Here is a 22,013-nt window from a genome sequence, read left to right as displayed (position 1 = left end):
TAACTCTTCAGACCTTATATATTTAGTGTTTGCAATTATGGTCACCCTGAAAGAAAATATGTATTATCTTTGCTAACTAAGCAATTTCTGACTCAGAAACAAAATATCCCTGAAAAAAAAAAATACAACCTTGACCTTCTTTTAAAATATGTGCTTGTAAGAGATGTTGTTTCAAATGATATAACAGGGATGAAGAGTGCCCACACTTCACAGTAAGATACATTCTGACTAATTCAAGTTGCTTGCACTGCAGGGAAAGAACGCCTACCTCAGACTCCTCTGCATGCTCCTTTTGAACCAGCACAAAGAATTACTGGACCAGAGCTGGGATGCCACAACCTCATTAGTAGTTCATATTTCTCTTTGGCTTCTAGTAGCTACAGTCAGTACAGAATTGGATACAAGGGGCAAATGTAAAAACTCCTTTCTGTATCAGCAGATTGTACACAGACTGAGGGTCACCCTGGGCCCCCCAGACTTGCACACTTATTTATGTATACTTATACTTATTTATGTATACAAGAGCTGGGGCACAGGCCAGAGGTGTGGGGGGGGTGAGAGGATACACCAGAGACAGAGTGGGGAGCAGAACAGGCAGACTGACTGAAATACACTGCTGAGGGGAGCTGCGGACAAGTCAGGAGAGGTGTGCTGTGCCATGTGGGTAGCTTTTTCGCCGGGGATCAAACTTGTGCTGCAGTGGTTGTGGATAACTTCATAGGTTGTGTCTTAACCCCTTGCACCCTCGGGGAGGCCCCCGTGAAACAACTTTAATACAATTAGTGTGCATAGAGAGCAAAGAGAAACAAGGGTAGTAGGTTCCTGATAAAACACCCAAAGTTACCCTTCCCTTCACGGATAAATGCTCAGCCAAACAAAGTAGGCCTGAAGTGGGGCCCCTGAGACCCAAAAGCTCACACAAGTCTAAGGCATTTTCTGGTGGGGAAATAAAAAAAGGGGCCAAAGGGCCCAGGCAAATCTTGGACTTAAGGATCAAATCCAAAGTACAAATCGAGATAAGGGCTGCTATTGTAAGCTTCCCACATGTCTCTTATCCATGTCTTTTCCGATTGTCTCTACATGTCCCTCTTCCACATGTCTCTTCCAAGTTCCCAAGCGTTGGCGCAAGTCCAAAGATGAAAAACAAGCACCCTTCTCCTGCACGTACCTCTTCCTCTGAACCCACCTGCCTTCTGTGTTAAACTGCTGCACCTGGCCTGCTTAACACCACCCATAATTACCAGTAGCTAATCCACGACGGTTGCATGTAAGTGGGGTTGAAGAACATGTACCTCCCCCTTTAATGGATGCCTCTGTTGCAATTCCAAATCATGAAGACCCACAAGAATAGAGACATGTGGGTGTTCTTCAATGCCACAAGTTTGGATATCCATTAAACTCACTGATAATGATTTCTCTTTCACTGGAAGAATGTATAATAATAATGGCTCTCTTAGAAGGGCTTCAAGCATTGTACCAATGGCAAGAATAAACAATCTCTAGCTTTTCATTCAGTCCTGGCATTTTTAATTAGTATTGTAAATCATATACTTACCATATTATATAAGGAAACACAACTTTCACTACCACATTTCATAGGCAGAAAAACATGTAACTAAATCTTTTATTTTATAAAAGTTGTGTTAATGCGAAATATCACAAGTATTTTTGTAAGAATACATCCTACATATATTTTCTATTTTTTTTCTTAAAATATAACATATTTTTCCTAAAAATAGTGAAATTGTAGCAGGGTTATAATTATAAACTTGCACAATTTATTAATTTATTTTTTAATTTCTCACTGTTGTTTTGAGGTTCGGTGCTTATAGTAAGCAGAGTAAAGACTTCTAATGATGCCTGTGTCCTAGTTACAAAAACTGTAACTATGTTGATAACCAGGTGACTTTGAGATGGGGAGATTATCCTGGATTATCTAGGTGAGCCTGCTATAATCATAATGGTCCATAAATGTGGATGAAAGAGGCAAGAGGCTCAGAGGTAGAGACATAGAGTGTGAGAAGGATTCCATCAGCTATTGGCTAGTTTTGAAGATGAAAAACAGGGCACAAGAAGGAATGTTGGTAGCTTCTAATGGTTTGTAAAAAAAAACCCTCTTCTCTAGAGCATCTAGAGAGGAACACAGCATGATGGACACCTTATTTTTATCCAGGTAAAGACCAAATTTCTGACTTTTCCACTCCAGAACTATGAGATGATAAATTTGTGTTATTTTAAGCTACTAATTTTCTGTTACTTTGTACCATCAGACATAAGAAACTAGTGTAGTACTAAATAAAAACCTCAATCCATTGTGACTTGCTGGTCATCTCTCTGGTTACCAGTAAAATAAAGCTCAGACTAACATCAGAAACATCAGAATGGACATGTGCTCTCAGGCTTCAGAAATGATTGGAATCATGGATTCAAACAACTCCAGGGTATTTTTGTTACCTTCTCTCGTCTTTTCTTTTCTTCATGTTGACTTTATTATGCCAGGTAGGCTTTCTCTCCACACCTGGAGACATAGCTGCTGCAGGCATATCCCAGATGCGTAACTCTTTTTTTTTTTTTTTAAGATTTATTTTATTTATACAAGAGCCAGGGTACAGGCCAGATGCACAGGAGGGTGAGAGGATTCACCAGAGACAGAGCAGGGAACAAAACAGGCAGACTGACTGAAATACACTGCTGAGGGGAGCAGCGGGCGCCACAGGAGAGGTCTGCTCACCATGCAGGGTGCTCCGAGGCCGGCGGGGATTGAACCGGCACTGCAGAGGCTGCAGACAGCTTCACAACATTGCGCTCAACCAACTGCGCCACCTGGGAGGCCCTCAGATGCATAACTCTTAGCTTCATCTCCAAATAGAATTTCCAACTGAAAAAAAAAAAAAAATTCCCTGAAAAGAGTCTAACCAGCCCATTATGGTCCTTTGTTCAGCTAAATGGCCAGATCACATATTTTTTTTTTCAAGGCCTTAATAGAAGAACCAGCTTAAAATTGGGTAGTTCCTAGAGAATGTTGGAATTTATAATAACAGGGGGGAATGGTATTGCAGGTAAAAGTAGAATCTACAAGACAGGGTTTCTTGAATCCTCAGTATACAAAGTAAAAGCCAGATCAATATAGCCATCCAAATTGTGGCAATGATCGAAAGAAACAAGTGCCTATATAAATGCCAGAAAGAAGAAAAGAAATATGTACGTTAGCTGCAGACACTCTAATTGTCTTCAAAAATTGATTTAAGTGTTGGAGGAAATGGAGGTAATTGGAAGTCAAGTTTTAACACTTTGAGCTTTAGGCTATTACAGTTTTTGTTTTTAAAGCGCTGCTTGTAATGAGTAGCTTTTTTTTTAGAAGCATGAGGTTACCTAGGTTTAGTGCCATCTGATAGAGGAATGATTGCAGAGGAGCAAATGTAATTTAGAGAGGCTAATGTGCTCCATTCTATTTCTTTACCAAAATGAATTTCATTAGATTTATATTGGTTACTTTCAGTTTTACCTTTATTTTTTACTGTGTGAAGTGTTCTTATGATTGGGGTCTTCTAAGAGTAGACTTGTAGATTTAAAAATTTTGTTTTCTAAGATCATATTTTGAAAAGATGTTTCCCTACTTGGTGACTATTCTATTTATCTGTCAAACAGCCTCCAGGATGTCATGCCTTTTTAGTGTTTGAAGGTTTAACTTGAAGAAAGTACAGAAAGAAACACATTCTTTCTTAGTAGATTTTTAAGTTTCCTTTTTAAGGTTCTTTAGAATTCATAACTTTTGCAGCTTTGAATGACAAATAGAATTACAACAATCCCATTTACTGACAATGAATATTTACATAAATCTTCCTATAGAATAATTTCATTATTGACACCTTTATAAAAACATGAAAAACTGCAGTTTCTCCTCAGAATTCTGAAAATGCTTGCTAACTTCAGATAAAAAACAGTTCTCTGTTGATATTTCAATTCACATAATTATCTTAAAATGAAAATGTCACATCTTCAACACAAATCAGTTTTTGACAAAAAAATGATTTATCCACAAGTAAGTACATTAATTTGTTTTTATTTTAAATAATACTTTTAAATTGTTTATAATTTCATATCAACCCTACTAAATACATGACATACTACTTTTTTACATGTTTGACTTTCTTGTAAAATAACGGAACTCATGTTTTTAAAAATTATAAAAAAAATAAAATTAAAAAAAAACTTAGTGTACTTTGTAATAATCAATTATGTAATAATCAAATTTAATATAATCATACTTTGAAGAGCCTAAATACATTTTGGACTTTTTTTTTTTTTTTTAAAGATTTATTTATTTATTTATTTATTTATACAAGCACTGGGTACAGTCAGAAGTGCGGGAGGGTGAGAGAATTCACCAGAGCCAGAGTGGGGAGCAGAACAGGCAGAAGGACCGAGGTACACTGCTGAGGGGAGCAGCGGGCGGCAGGAGAGGTCTGCGCGCCATGTGGGAGCTTCCTCCGGTGGCCGGGGAGCAGCCAGGGATCGAACCGGTGCCGCAGAAGCTGCAGGCAGCTTTGCAACCCAGTGCTCAACCGCTGCGCCACCAGGGAGGTCCATACATTTTGGACTTTTTAAAAGAGAATGTATGTTTTAACCTCAATGGACTGCTAAATTTAAATTCCAGAGCTTTTTAGTAATTTAAGAGCTCAGTTGGTACTTCTGTCATAAGAACAAATGAAGAAAAGCAAGGAATGCACATTCAATATAACTAAGGAAGTTTTCTACAGAAATATATTTTATTTAGTGTGATTTTATGGACATGTAGGAGCAGTTTTTTTCAGAATCAAATAAAGCCTCTCTTCCATAGATATGTAAATAGATATGGTAATACTCTGTGAAGTAGTAAGTAGAGTATTATATTTTGAATTATATGACTGTGGATGTGGCTAACCAAACACTGGGTTTTCAGGAATTAAGTAGATTAACAGCATATTAAAGTACATTATCTATTTATCTAGATATATAATATATATTATGTTATATTGGAATATATATTATATGTCTATATATATGGGAAAACTAAAACTCTATTGAATAGAAATCATATATAAATTATTCTCTTCTTGGAAACTTCACATCAAAAGCCAGGAACTTTCCCTCAGTTTTCAGATTAACAGAAATTCATATATACAGAATCTATTAACTAAGTTTGTTTAATTTCTTAAGCAGCTTAACAGAGGGTGGTTCCTCATTCAGTGGCATCAGCATCACCTGGAAACTTTATTATAAAGGAAAATTCATGAGTTCATGTCATAGACATGCTACTTAAGAAACTCTGTGTTTGGGCTGCGAATCTGCCTGCAGCCTTTGCAGCGCCAGTTCAATCCCCAAGCCCTAGCAAGGGTCCCACATGGTGCGATAGACCTCTCTTGCCTTGCCCGCTGCTCCCCTCAACTGTGTCTTTTGTCACTCTGCCTGTTCTGCTCCCCGCTCTGGCTCTGGTGAATTATCTCACCCTCTCGCGCTTCTGACTGTACTAGTGCTTGTACAAATAAATACATCTTTAAAAAAAAAAAAGAAACTCTGTGTTTGGGCTCAGATTGGTTGTTCTTAAAAGTCTTCCATGTGATTCTGATTCATGCTATTGTTTGAGGACCACCATACTTAATGAAGACTCTCATAATTCTTACGTGATTTACCAAACCTGATGTAAAGAGTACTGTGCCTATTTATCAAGTGACAGTGTATTAGGAAACTGATGTACTCATGTATTTTGGAGACTTTTTTTCAATATTCATTCTAAATGTCCCTTGCTCCTTAGTAGCCACCACTAAGGATGAGAGCTTTTGGAGAGAGCAAGTTAAGTTTGGGCCCAATTTTATCTCAAAGAAGGTCCAATATTCCACAAGACATTCCTGGAATTACTTTTGAGCTCTTGAAGGAAAAGTTAAAAGAGAAACACTCATAAAATGGCATACTCTATAACTTTCTGATCCATGAAGTATTTTTCCTGAAACAATGAAGTGGAAACCCCTGAGATTCTCCATCTCTACGAAAACAGTAAACTAAGCAACACCATAGTTCTGAAAATTTTTAGGTATTTGCATTATGCTCAAAGATTGAGAGATGCAGAAATAATATTCTTACCACATAGTCTTTTATATCATCTGTTTGATGAAAAACTGAATGGAGCTTGCAGTCAGGTAGTTTCTATAATCATTTGAACTCAAAGATGTGGCATATTTGGTAAAGTAAATTAATGCAACCCCTGGCACCTTGTGGCTATTGGTTTCTGATGAATTCACTCTGTTCATGTCAATCAAAAGGGTTATCCCAGGCAGTGTCAAGGACTGAAATCCAACTTAATTCTCAATTCTCCTGGACCGTATGTCTATATAATCTTCAAGGACTTTGATACTTTAGACATCCTGTGTTAAATTGCATGCTATATAGGTGACATTATGATACTGAATCTGGTGAACAAAAAGCATCACGAGTCCTAGAAGCCCAAGTTGGATGCATGTGCCAAATCTATAGCACAAGAGAAAAATCATGACAACATTCAGGTACCCGTCACTGCTATGATTTTAATAGTGGAGAATGTTGACTATACTTTATGGATAGAAGAAGCCCAGATGCTTTTTTTCCACTAGGAAAGAGGCACGATATGTGTTGATTATTTTTCGATATAGGGGGCAACATCCTATATGTAGGTATGTTATTCTGATTCATGTACTGTGTAACCTGTATTAGGAATCTTATTAAATTGATAGGCAAACCCACTAGTTTTCCTGAGACTTTGTGTAAGACAAGACACTACTGTAATTTTAGCTCCAGCACTGATCTGTGCTATAAGCACATGCACATTTTGTCCTTATGGCATTGCAGATCCAAATTTGCTCAAAGTGTCACTGGAAAAATATTATATGGAGTCTTTGGTTGGTTCCAAAGGAGAATCACAGCATGCCCTTCCCTACAGATAAATAAAAGGAGCATATCTACATCTTATAGTGACAACTTCCTATCACACAAAGACCTTGAAGTTGAGATTATTGTGGTGACTAATGGGGCTATGTAGCTGGGGGAAAGGGTTGAGTAGAGATACAGAGAGAAGGAGGAGGGAAGAAGGGAAAAAAGGCATTCTGCTTTCTATGACAGATGATTCATGTCAGGTAAAAACATAGTATTGTTAAATATGGGGGAAATGGATGTCAGAGAGTAAAAAAGAAGTACTGATCCATTTCAGCCTTTTCCTTCCTTTCCCCAGATCAGTTTTGTATCATGGAAGGCAGAGCAGAGGGGCTAACTACTGCATGCATTATTTCCCAGACTGCATTAGGAACGGATGGTACTGGGGAAGCACCTGCAAAATACTAGAAGTGTCTCCCTTTCCTTTGCAACATCAGGTAGCTTTTCTGGCATTAGTGGTTTTCATTTATGGCTACAGTTTCCACCCCTCCCCCGCATCAGTAGATGAAGGTGTTGATGTTCTTCTTTACAGTGACCTGGGCTCCTGGATTTTAGAAATTCCTCTGCCTTTGTTTGCTTCTCAGAAAAGGCAAAGGTCTCTTGCTTTTTGTTTGTTTGTTTGTTTGTTCGTTTTAGTTCTGGATTAGATCATCAGTCCTTTGTAGCATGCAGATCTACCACCTACTTAATGCAGTCATTCCCCCTAGTCTCTTATGTCTTTGATCATGACTTGAGCAACATACTCATTTTCTTTTTCCTAATGGGGCATTGCTGATTATGCTACATCTGATGAGCTACCATCCTCGCAGTAACACAATAGTACTGTGTGAAATGGAGAGACTAGGAGTACTAAACATGTTGGGATGCACAGGAAATGAGATTATCACAGCGATCAGTGCAAGTGTTAATATTTTCCAAAGGGGAGTCCAGTTTGTGTGCATTTGATGCCAACACAGACACTCCAGAGAAACATTTCTCCAAATATTTATTTATATTCACCATTTTCCCCCCAATCAGCTGACTCATAGCTTAAAGAAAAATACCTTAATTTTCTTTGGGTAATATTCTGAAACAGTGGTCCAATCTGGTTTTAAAGTGTGTATGGACTATTTTATCCTTTTGTCCTACATCTAGATATAACAAAGTTTATTTCTAACTTTATATTATTAGAGAGGGTATATGACTTACCTCCAATAACTGTGTGAGTTAGTGACAGAAAGAAAATTAGAACCCAAGGCAACTGCATCCATGTTTGTAATATAAACATCCATGTTTACAAGTCTGTGCAACCGAAGTCTTTTTTTTAATGCTACAAAAAAATAAATATGACTTCTTTCAGTGGACTTTCTTCTCAGTATTAATATAATTAAATGTGGTGCAATAGAGTTTGGTTTTTCTCTGTAAGTAACAGAATGCTATTAAAATTAGGCTAGCATCAACTTCTATTCAAAGAGTATGTAGCAACATAAAGTCATTCATATAAGGTAGATATTCTCTGGAGCTTAGGCTGACACATCAAAGCATAGATTGAAGTAGAAATTGCTTGAATGAAAGAGCTTTAGGCTTTTATAAGATGAAATAGTTTTGACTTTGTGTTGTGTCTGGACATAAATGTTGATTATAATATTTTTATTCACTGCTAGTATATGTGACTGAATTGTAATCAGAATCCGGAAATACATTGTTTGTCTATAATATGCTTGAAGATTTGAATTTTTACTCTTGGTTCTGCTAAAGAAATTTGGCTATCCATTGTTTTATTTTGAACAAATGAAATTTAAGACAGAATTGTAGGGCCTCCCCGGTGGCGCAGCGGTTGAGCGCTGGGTTGCGAAGCTGCGCGCGGCCTCTGCGGCGCCGGTTCGATCCCCGGCTGCTCCCCGGCCACCGGAGGAGGGTCCCACATGGCGCGCAGACCTCTCCTGCCGCCCGCTGCTCCCCTCAGCAGTGTACTTCGGTCCTTCTGCCTGCTCTGCTCCCCGCTCTGGCTCTGGTGAATTCTCTCGCCCTCCCGCGCTTCTGACTGTACCCAGTGCATGTATAAACAAAACAAACAAAGAAACCAGCAAACAAATAAATAAAGCATGCCTCTAAAAAAAAAAAAAAAAAAAAAAAAAAAAAAAGACAGAATTGTAAAGGGAAAGAATGGAGACACTGCTCTTTCTGCCTTACAACATATAAACTCATCAGTGATAAACCATTTAAATTTGAGAATCTTATGATCGTATCAATAAATTGTTAGCTTCTCATAGACACAATTCACCTTGTTAGCTTTTCCTAACACCAACAGTAAAATTCAGTAAGGTTCTATTTTTGTTCCTATTAAATAAGGCTAAATAGGACTTAAAATTTTACTTATAACTTATATTTATAATTGAAAGCTAAATGTAGAATGTACAAAGCTGTTTAAGAAATTATAAGACTAAATGATAGCTCTTTTGGTATTTAGATTTCAAATATTCACCATTTTAGAAGGAAGAATATTGCAAAACAGAGAAGTTTCCATGGAGACAAGATGTTTACCTACTGTGTATAAGCCGTGTGTGTGTGTGTGTGTGTGTGCATGCACGTGCACATGCATCGTCAGCCTAGATAGATATGTACTACTCCTAAACATACTGCTCAGAAGCTACTTTGGATATGTATATATTTTTTTAAGATTCATTCATTTATTTATTTATACATGCACTGAGTACAGTGAGAAGCATGGGAGGGTGAGAGTACTCATCAGAGCCAGAGCAGGGGGCAGAACAGGCAGACTGACGAAGTACACTGCTGAGGGGAGCAGCAGGTGGCCGGAGAGGTCTGTTGCGCCATGTGGGACCCTCACCCGGCAGCCAGGAATCGAACTGGCACTGCAGAGGCTGTGGGCAGCTTCGTAACCCAGCGCTCAACCCCTGCACCACCAGGGAGGTCCTACTTTGGATATATTTAAATAGTAACTTCTACCATCAGTCATGGAACCATACAGTATTACTGTGAAGTGTGATCTTTTAACTTTCAGAGAAAAACATTGAGGAGATTATATATTTACAATAGTGATGTTAGACCTTATTTGGTACAATGTATATAATACCAAGGCAATTGTAAGAGTGTGTTTCTATCTTCTGTTACAGTTTTTTTGTGTACATGACTTTTCAACAATCACCTGGGCTTTTTAAGTCCCCATCTCGTTGTCTGTTGTCATGTCATATTCAAGATGAAGGTTTAATAAATACATATGGGATATGCAAAGTTCCCATCCCTAAACATGTCTCTAATCTATACTATTATGCTATTTTTTTTTTCTACCTGCACTGCATATGGCTGGTTTAAAGGCAGCCAGTGTTTTGCTAAGGATAATTAGAGTCTGTGTTTATATTAACATTTCTTTTTTTCCTGAATATATTAAAAAACGTTAATACATCAATTCAACTTTAAGACTGGGAAAGTGACAGGTTATATAGTAGTTTACTTTCAACTCTCCAACCTTTTTTAGATTATAAGCCCTGTTTTATAAGTGCACCTAATGAGGTCAACAACCATCAAATCGAGAACAGAAATGTCAGCATGGGCTAAATCTGACAACTTGCTCATTATTCACTGTCAAGACTAACTTATGAACTTTTAATGATAATTCCTAATGAGAAAATCCAAAAAATTGAGAACAAAATAATTAGAATAAATGAGACTGGTCTAAGTGACAGGAGTGATGTATTTTATCCCTAATACTTTTTGATTTCATAAGATAACATGTAAGTTTTAAAATAACACATTTATTAAAATGTCTGTGACCTTTGGAATTACTATCTGTCATAATCTGTGCTTATTTATGCCACTAATTTTTGGTGAATATTAGTCAGTTACTTTTCCTTTCAGAAGTAAAGACAGAATGTTAAGTTTATATATTGGAACCCCATATTGAAAACAGATGTCATTTATCAAATTTGCTTATTTTTTTTCAGATTTTCTACTGCTTTTCAACTCTGTATAACCTTTCACTTACCCCTGCTGATTCTCTGATGTTTCAGGGGTCACACCTGTTCAGAAGGTGGTGTGGGAGGGAGTGGGTTGCAATTGGAGAGAAACACCTGGGTGAACGTTGCTGTAAAGGATTTTTATAAATTGCTGAGTCTTTTCACCTGCTGCCCCAATGCCCCTTCTGTTGACAGCAGCAACATGCCTCTCGCTGCCCCACAGGTCAGGATTCTTCCTTACAGGTAAAATAACAGTGAACGGCGCACATCTCTAAGGAGAAGGCTGAACAGTTTTTGCTTTCAATGAAAAGCTCAACAGTGGGAGGACAAACATAAGGAAGGGATTTGTTATAAAATGATAAACACTGAAACACAAACTGTGTGTTACTAGGAGAAGGGACATCCAGGATTTATTCTTAGTGTCTGAAGCATTGTAACCTTCCGGAATTTATTTATACTATTGGGACTCATTATCTTTATACATAAAACAAGGAAGCTAGACGAGATATTGTATAACGTTCTCCCCAACTCCCTTACTCTATGTTTTTGTTTTTGTGACACTGCAGTGTGCATGTACAGCTACTGGCTTCTGGGTGATTCTCCCTGGCTATTTCATTCCTTTCTACCTTCTCCAAAACACAACTCTACTGTTTTGCCCTTAAAATTCTGGAGGACAGGGGGTGCCTTGGTGGTGGATGTGGTGTGGCAACATAAATCTGAAAGAGTTGTGAACTTACATCACTGAATCATACACAGTGTTGTCTCATACACAGTGTTGTCATACACAGTGTTGTCATACACAGTGTTGTCTCATACACAGTGTTGTCTCATAGGTTAGCCACTGGAAAATATTTTAAATCTCTGTTTCAAGATAGAATTTTTTTCAGGATCACTACACTTTTGTGAATATATTTATTTTATAAATCAAAGATTAATTGTTGCTGTATAATTTATGTTTATATTTCTTCCCCACTAAAGATCTATAAAAATGCCATTTTCCCCCTGTAATTTAGCAAGTAATAAGAGAAATATAGGACTGGAATAATAGGTGAACATAAGTTTATTGTTGTAGGTTTAGAGATTTTACCCATCAAACTATAAATATAATAACAAAATTTTATATATGTATATATACACAGCACACATCATGCTTCTCACATAAACATGCCAAGTGTCCTAATTCCTGTGTGTATGTTATGTTATGTTACGTGGGGAAAGAGATTTTGCAAATATAATGAAAGTTTTGCCCTTAAGATAAAATGTTCTGAAAGATCAGCTGTGCCTAATCTAATTACATGCCTCTTTAAAAGCAGAGGAGTTTCTCCAGAGGGAGAGAGAAGCAGCAGCTTGGGGGTCAGAGAGATTCCAACAGAGCAAGAACTTGACCCACTGTTGCTGGTTTCTGGACACTACAAGACACAAAAGCACAAGAAGGAAAAAGTTAGTGCTTAGAAACAAAGATCAACTTCTGCTGACTGCTGATAAGAAAACGAGGACTGTTAGCACCACATGGAACTGAATTTGGCCAACAACTGGAGTAAGCTTGGAAATGGCTTCTTCCCCGGGCTCCGGCAAGGTATGTGTCCCTGCTGACCTTCAGATTTTATTCTTGTGACACTTAAACACCCAGATGAACTCTGGGACTTTTCACCTATAGAGCTATGACATGGTAGATGTGTGTTGTGTTAAGCCACTGAGTCTGTGGCAGTTTGTTTCAACAGCAGTAGAAACCTAGTATCAATAGTACCTAAAATTGCAGCCAATGAGTAATAAGTAAATATATATTGAAATAATTACAACTGCTTTTCCACTAATAGTATTGACAAAGCTAAAAAAAATGTTTAATCTCATGTAGGGTTAGCAAGGGTGCTTTCATAAGCATGAGGATATTGATTTGTGGTGACTCTTTTTGGAGAGCATTTTGATTTATGTGAAGATTAAATTTCACTTGCTTTTTGACTTGATAATTATGTTTACACAAATGTATCCTGCAAGTATGTCCACATCAGAAACAAAGGCATGCACGCAAATGTATGTCCATTTTAGATCTGTCCAAGAATAGTATAGAGATGATACATTAATGCAGCAGAATTAATGCAGCAGTTTTCATGAAGTGGATCTCTAGTTCTTGCCACATGCAACGTTGTGGTTTATAAGAAATATATATACCTTTGGTCACTCAGATGGCCAAAGTGTGTCTCTCATATATTCAGTCTTTGTCCACAGTTCCTAGCTCACAGTTCTAAAACCTTGGCATTTTCTGAGAGATAAAAACTGGGACTTCTGGAAATCATGTAAGGATTAGGGCCCAGGGGAACCGACCAGGAGAATAGTGTTGGAGCTTTCTCTGTCCCTGATCTGCAAGGAGGTGAAAGGAGCTACAGGTTAAATCAATGACCAGTCATCAGTGGTTTAATCAGTTGTGCCTGTTTAGTGACGTCTCCATACAAAGCCAAAGGGCAGGGTTCAGAGAGTCTAAGTTGGTGAACAGGTGGAGGTTCAGGAGATCATTTGCTCTCCCCCCTTCTTACATTCCTTGCCTTAAGTGTCTCTTCTATCTGGCTTTTTCTGAGTTATATGCACTTATAAACTGAGTTTTGTGAGCCCCTTTAAAAAATTGAGCCCAATGTGTTGGATATTAATTGGAGCCTCTGGTCTAAAGCTAGTTGCTTGGGAAGCATAGGTGAGACCCTGGGCTTATGGCTGGTGTCTGAAATGGTGGTGAGGGCCATAGAGTTGTGGGACTGAACCCTTAAACAATGTAATCTGATGCTATTTTCCAGTAGTTAGTATCAGAATTAAGTTCAATTATAAGACATTCAGTGGTGTTAAAGAATTGCTTGGTGGTGGGGAAGCCCCCATTCCTCACACAGTGGAATTGGGTATAGTATTTTATAGTTGGTATCAAAAAAATGGAATTTATAGAACAGCCCTGACTCACAGAAGACAGGTTTGGGACGAGAAAAGATGATAGTGCAGGGAACAAAGAACTATAGATTCCTGGATGGTCATGCGGCCAACCCCGGCTTGAATTGGCAGCTATGGCACAATCAGCTACTAAAGGTAAGAGTTGTCAATGGAATTTTGAGATGGAATCAACTCCTGGAGCTTTGTTTAACTGGTTGCATAGGAAATACAGACTATTAGAAAGCAAAATATTCTATCCTTTGGTCATTATCTATAATAGGTAAGCTAAAAATAAAAGTGATTTCTGGGTCTGACCTTGATTTCAGAACAAACTCAGATTTTAGTGAGTTGATCTTTGGTTATAAGCCTCAAAGTTGACCCCTTAAGGTAAAATTATAAAGGGACAGCAGAAAATATTTGTAAGACTTCCAGTCACCAAGCAAATGGTCAGATTATTCATGGGATATGCTATTATATGAAGTGCCCACTTTGGGTTCCGGAATCAAGACTACTGTGGAAGTCAGGTGGAGTCTATCCAATATTTCTCTCCTATAGTAAGAGCTCGGATTTAACTCCATACTTTGTGAACTAACTAAAAATACTTTTAAAAACATAGCCTCCTAAAAGGGAATATAAACATGCATTTACTTGATAAGTTATCTGAGCATTAAAACAAAAGATGTGATGGAATTTGATAACATTTAATTATACTTTACCAACATTCATGAAAATCATTTATAAATATCTTTTTTTTAATATTTATTTATTTATACAAGCACTGGGTAAATCAGAAGTATGGGAGGGTGAGAGAATTCACCAGAGCCAGAGCGGGGAGCAGAGCAGGCAGAAGGACCGAAGTACACTGCTGAGGGGAGCAGCGGGCAGCAGGGCAGGTCTGCGTGCCATGTGGGACCCTCCTCTGGTGGCCCGGGAGCAGCCGGGAATCGAACCAGAGCTGTTGAGGCGTCTCAACCCAGCACTCAACCGCTGCGCCACCGGGGAGGCCCTATAAAGGATATCTTTTATTTCTTTGTTTTGATCCTTTCAAATTTCTTTTCATGCTGTGTTCTAGTTTTGTTGATCTTATGTTCTAGTACAACACTAATGAAATCTGAGATGTTCTTTCCCCACATGAGTATTTTTATTTCATTAAAATTTTAGATTTCTATATCAGCAATTGATTAACATTTGCCCTTAGTTTTACAACTTTAGGAATTACTCTTAGGAGAATAAACTTTCCTCTGATATACGTTGCAAAATCCTGCTTCTAGGCATGCATAGTAGAAAGATTCCCTCTTTACATATTAGTGGTTTCCTGTATATCTCTGAAATTTCATTGCTGAATCCATGTTCTATGTGTGTGTGTGTGTGCGCGCGTGTGCGTGCGCACGCAAGGAATGGCCTTAAACACTTTCTTTTTATATGAAAGTATTTTTATATTGTTTATAAGGAACTGTTCTAATCCACCCCTCCCCCCGGCTAAAATTTGTTCACTGTGTCCCTTTTTAAGAAAATCATCAATTTCATTGGCTACATGCTGCTACTTAAAGTTAAAGCTTGTGTATAATGCCAGGTCTCTTATGTACACTTGGTTCCAGTTGTGCACTATGTAATACCAGAGGAAACTAGACACAATTTAGACATCATTGATTCACTTATCTATTGAAACAATTTCACTTATCTATTGGAACAATTTTTGCCAAGACAGGAATGTATTTTGCTGTAATACAATTAATACATTCCCACATGTTATCATATATGGAAGTGTATTCAAAAAAGAAACTGTTTTAAGATATGAACAAAGGGTTACATGAGCTGGCATTGGCCCTCTTGTGACAAGAAATCTGAGGAATTCATTCATTCAAATATCTTTCAGCTGACACTGTAACACACTAGTTATGAGCAGATTACCTGGTTTAAATTCTAATGCCTTTACCTATTACCTGTGTGACCTACATACAAATAGATAACCTTTCAGAAATTCATTTACTCATTGGAGAAATGGGGATGGATGTTCATATGTTAGCACATTAAATTACTCTTAATGTATAAGCATACCTTGGTAAAAATGAGCCAGTGACCTGGAGACAAAGGAACAGTTCTAATTTGAAATATTGTTAACATGCACGTATATCATAAATAAATTTGTAAATGATACTTTAGGTGGAGTGTTTAGCAAAGTGTCTGGTAGGTGATGTGCACATTAGATACTCTTAGATGCCAAACTATGAAAATTCAGAATATTGGCCCAAAGGATCTAGCTAATGGATGATCAGAGGAACACAGTTCAAAATGGTAAACTGGGTAGAAGTTTAAGTGTCAGAGGCTTTGGATGCTTCATGCAGAATGAACTGTTATAAATTTGAGTAGTCTTTTGCTTCCTGTAGGCAGAAATTTCGTATGATCAATGTGGAAGTTGAACTAGATTTCCCCAGAGGAATCTCTAGCAAATGATATACTCCAACATGGACAGGTGAGGAGTATCCACTTAAGAAACATCTTAAACTGTCATATAAGGAGAAATGTTGCTAAAATAAGATGCTTTTTGGAGTTTGTTCTCCTCCCTGCTCAAAACAGGAAAAGTTAGAAAATGCCCCCCTGGTGAGTTTATCCAAAGTAAAATTTATAACTCTTCCCCCAAAATGAAAATAACAGCATTGAAAAGATAACGAAAAAAGAGTGCTGGAAATGTGTAGGGGTACACTTCAGGTAGAATCATTTAAGTAGTGGTGATATGTGAGGAGCTCTGATCTTTTGATGCCCAAGAGAAGATGTGGAAAAATATATATATAGAAAGTAACACTTTAATCCCAAAATACCCACAGACGTTCTTGAGGCAGAATAGCTGAGAGCAGATGTGGAAATTTGGAAAGAGAAACGGGATGAAGTATAACTTGAATGTGACTACTATGTACAAAACTCCGTATTTCAAGAAGTTTGCTTGTTTTAAATTTTTAGTGTTGGTAATACTGTGCACTTTGTCTATCCCAACTTCCATTCCCAGTTCTATGGGATGGAAGAGAAGGGATGGTGCCTGGGAAGAAATATTCAATCACAGCCCACTGTAAGTCTAGGAAGAGCTTCAGAATTAGACATGAGAATATTTATGTTTCAGCTTGGATTTTCTAGAAGCAGAGACTGAGATGAATTTTAGGTATAAAATATTCAGGCATAGTACCTGTGAAGGAATGGAGGCAGAAAGGATTGACAGGCAGAGACTTGAAATAATGACACAGTTCTGACATTGCTCTAGGCGGTCTGTAGGGAGCACTGCAGTGGGTAATACACTGCAGAGATGTCACAGGTTGGTCTAGAATGACTGGGCCTTTACACCCACCTTGCTCAGTGACTGAATGCAGGCTGCCCTGTTCCACCATTATCCCGGCACCCAAGGACAGTCTCTGGCAAAAGAACTCTCTGCAGTTAAGCTAGAACTGAAGGGATTAAGACTGGAGACTGTCCACTATTGCACTTGGACACCAAGTCTTCCCTGGACAGGTGATCTGACAATTGGCAGATCCCCTTCTCAAGGCTGCCTTCTAACCTAAGTTTTCTCAAGTGGTTTTAATAGACAAAAAGTCAGCCAAAAGCTGTACTTTATAAGTCTTGACTCATTATAGTTCATTTCTCTAGAGACCTGTATTTTCTTTTGTAAGTCCAACAAAGATTTCCTATTTCTTTCTGAACTATACAGGCATCTAAATACCTACCAGGTATTGATTCATATTTGCAACCCGATGTTTAGATGACACTCTAGCAAGTTCTGTTATTTCATTTAATATGGTAATACTTTTATCAATTTCTCATTTACTTTCTCATAGAGTCGGTCTTATAGTTACAGTTTTCACTGGAAATTAGGTAAAGTTTCTGTGACATTCTTGTTTTCTACAAATATAACTGAAAAATAATTTCCTATATAGAAAAAAATAATATGAATTGTGATGGATAATCCCAGTCCAGGAAACTTTTAACAAATGTTAGACTTGCAATCTAAGCCTTAAGTAAACTTTAAACATTTCTTTGTTTCACATTTTAATAAGCTCTCAATATATGCTAGTTTATTTCGCAATCAGGGTCTGTTTCTCTTGGAAAAATAAAAGATTTTTTTTTATTATTGAGGTAATGTTGGTTTACAACACTGTATATACGTAGGACCCCAAGTATATTACCTTCAAAAGCGTGTCACCACACCCACCATCAAAGCACCCATATTCCTCCACCCATCCATTGGGTTTTCTCCCAACTTTGCTCCTCAGCCTCCACCATTCCTTCCTAGTAGCCTCAATTCTACAGTAAAATGTCAGGTTTTGTTTTGGTTTAGATTTGTCTGTTCCTTTTTTGTTTCTCTATATTCCACATGTGAGTGGAACCATCAATATTTGTCTGTTTCTGATTTATTTTGCTTAACATAATCCTCTTAAGTTCCTTCAGTGTTGTTGCAATGGCAAAATTTCTTCTTTACATTTTTTTTTGTTAAAGCCACTTCCTCTTTTTAACCAAAGTTTACACCTAACATATTCAGCTAATAGCCCTAATTTGGCACATATAGTTTATTATTAAAAATAAGAGATCATTGACCTGTGTAATCTTGATAGCTTTTTCTTTGGCTTTCCTTCATGCATAATTTTGATCATTCCAAACCTTGATGAGACCCTTCAGTCAGGAGTTTTACAGGAGTAGGCAAGCATGAAATTAATTTTCCAAAGTGAAGTAGCTTACGGATGCCAGAAGCTCATAATTCAGTAATATTGGTAAACCCCCAAATTAGTTCTTTAGCTTCTAGGTTGCTTTTGTTGTTGTTATTGCTCCTGTGGTTTAGCTGGGTGAATTCTTTCAAGTCTTTCAAGGAAGCAACTTTTCATTGTTTTGTGTGTTTTAATTTTCTGACTATAATCTTTCTAGGTAAGACCTAGATATCTAGAATTGCACCAATTTTTAAATATTATTAGAAGGTGCTTTCCTTTCACATTGCAGTTTAAAATACTCCAACCCTTTTATTCCAATCTTGTAGGAGACATTATGTGCAGTTGATAGCTTATAGCTGTAATCTCTAATGGATTTAGATTCTGACCTCTGAAATCCTGGATGACTTCCACAAGAGGGGCTTATATGTATGTGTGTATGTGTGTGTTTCTCATTTATAGGTAAACATACTGGGCTGATTACATTAATATATATATATTAATTTTTACTGATGTAACCATTTAGAATACAACTTCTACTGCATGTATACTGACCTAAATATACTACTACTAAACATATTGCTAATTCAGGTCTTGCAAAGTCATTGTTATTATAAATGAGTCCCATCAGTCGTCTAAAATAGTGATTTCATGAGCATGTATAGCTCATTTCCAGTATTTTTTGGCTATATTGGCCAATTTGGAGACTATTAGTAATATGGCTTTCTGTGAAATATTCCCATATTGATTTGCATAATGTCAGATGTGGAATGCTGACAGATGTGTATAATGTAGTGTATTCTCATGATTATGAGTGGAAATTTAAACCAAGTTGCAGCTATCAGAGTCTCTATACCAAGAATTGTTTTTAGTCACTATCAGCTTTCTTTGTGCTGTGAAGTATATGGAACCTGTGTAGTATGAGACAATTTGGAATCTGGTCCAAATTCTGCTGTGAGACCATCCTACGTTCATTTATCTGGCACATAAGTATAGAATACTTACAGTTGCAAGAATCCTCCCATTTATCCCAAAACATGTAGAATAAGAACAAAATAGAAGATTCAAGTGGAATCCCAAATACCTGTCAAGGTCCCTCCACCCCTGTTAAGGTAAAAAAAAAATCAGAAGTAGTATCATATCTAAGAGATGGAAATGATTGACATCCTCAGAGCTTTACAGAATATACTGTGAATAGTCTCCATCATATCCAAATTTCTAAGATGAGAACAAATCATTGCATTATCATCTGCTACAACAAAGGAAGTATAGCTCTTGTATACTTCTATAATTTTTAGTAATGTAGCCATTTAGAATACAACTCTTACTACATGTATACTGAGCTAAATACACTACTGGATTCTGAGCACTGCATATCTACACTTGGAAATATGGATTCATATTTATTAGTGCCTTGAAGAGTTGTATGTTTTGAGTGGAGTACAGAGGAAGAAAGGGTTCTGCAACAGATTCAAATTATGCTATTTGTAGTCCTACCAATTAGAGTGCATGGTCCAGGAGATCTCAAGTTGCTGGAAGTGTCCATAGTGCATAGGAAGGCTTCCTGTGCTGCTCAAGCCTACTCTATGTTAAAGAACTGGACAATAGTTACCATAGATTTGCCCATGCTCTCAGTAGCAGAAAATTGTTTTTGCGAAAAGCAGATCTAACAAGCTAGTAGACCAAAGCACAGAGTGAATGCCTAAACAAGGAACAGTAACTCTCCAGCTGGAGTTGCCCATTATGAACTATCAAGTCATAAAGCTTATTTTATATATTTGAGTAATTGCTTAAACAGTGCATACATATTTGGTCCTGAGACGATCCAGTGAACACAAGTTGTTTGAACAAAAAGTTGACTGGCATATCCAGTTGCATGTTTTCTTTATGACCAGATGATGGGATATTGAATGGCTTTGTTCAGTCCTATAGTACAAATGAAAATGGTTCACTGGCTACTCAAATCATCACTTAAGAGTTGGTCCTGAAAGAATACACCCAGATATCTACTTAGTTTAGAGTGGGAGTAAGATGAGGGAATACTGGAGGGGTGACATTCTTGTCTCATAGCTCAGAGATCAGGAAGTAAAGCTAGGGGATAATTACAAACAAATTAGCTTACCAAGAAAGTGAGAAGGAGAACAACTTATAATAGGGAGAATCTCTTGGAGAAGAGACCATAAAAACTACTCAGTAGAGCTAAGCTAATCCATTGGGATGTCCTATGTTATCCCAATAACTGAGGAATATATCAATAGCATATATATAGTCATTGTGACTAGGGATGGTGATTGCATATTCCAATGGGAAGGACTTTCATCAAGGTTTCTCTAGCTCTAACCTCTGCTTAATCGTTCAAATATTGGAGCTATGGAAACAAACCAAATGCCCAAAAATAGATGACTGGATCAAGAAGATGTGTATATGCAATGGAATATTACTCAGCAATCAAAAAAGATAAACTCATGCCATTTGTAGCAACATGGATGGAGCTGGAGGGGATCATGCTCAGCAAAATAAGCCAGAAAGAAAAAGAAAAATACCGGATGGTCTCACTCATAGCAGAAATTAGGAAACCTAAATAAGGGACCAGGAAAAAAAAACTAATTATAATAAAGTAAAAATCAAAATCAACAAGCAACTATAAATCAGAGACACACTATGGGGGGGGGGCTGTAGAGTAGGGATTAGGGTCAAAATAAGGGGGGTGGGAATTGTATGGTGAATATAACCAAAATGAAAATGCATACATTTTGCAAAAATGAAAAGTGACGTAAGAATTATATAAAATAAAACTAAGAAAAGATAATTGTGTTAAAATGCATCCCTTACTGGAGTCAGGGATTCATTTTTGACTTTGATTAGCATATTTTCTGAGGTTAGCTGTGCCTTTCTTGCCTAACTTCCATAGTAGAGCACCAATGCCCAACAGTTCATAGAGTATCTGATATATCATCATAATCCCATGTAATATTATCTTTCAATGAGGGGAAAAACCAATAGTTCATAGAGTATCTGATATATTATCATAATCCCATGTAATCTTGTCTTTCAATGAGGGGAAACACCAACAGTGAGGATCAACTGAGGTGAAACAAATTACAATGGTCCTATCATATACGCTATTGGCATCACAGAATGGACCAGCTTGGAAAAGGCATCTTGCAGTTTGGGCTGATATACTTCAAGTTCATTGTTTTCTGGAGCCATGTCCCACATATCCAGGATCCAAGGATTGTATATAGCAGTGGCCCACATCACCACACTTACAGTGACCCAGGAAGCCAGTTGTAGCTTGAATCTGTAATATTTAAGATTTCCTGGATTAGAATCCCTGGTTCCCAATATAAGGAGAAAAAATATTGCAACTAGAGGTACATTTATAGCTGCCAACTGAACTCATGCTTCATTCTTTTTGAAATTACAAAGTATGACTAGCACTTCTCTGGAGGAATCCATGACAGAATAGGCTGGATTTAATGTGGGGACTTGTGTATCTGTGTAGTGTAGGAGGTGATGTCAGTGG

The sequence above is a fragment of the Talpa occidentalis genome, unplaced genomic scaffold, assembly GCF_014898055.3.
Source record: "Talpa occidentalis isolate TD23 unplaced genomic scaffold, MPIMG_talOcc4v2.1 talOcc4.5, whole genome shotgun sequence".
NCBI lineage: Eukaryota > Metazoa > Chordata > Mammalia > Eulipotyphla > Talpidae > Talpa > Talpa occidentalis.
Note: the sequence above shows the minus strand (reverse complement) of the source record.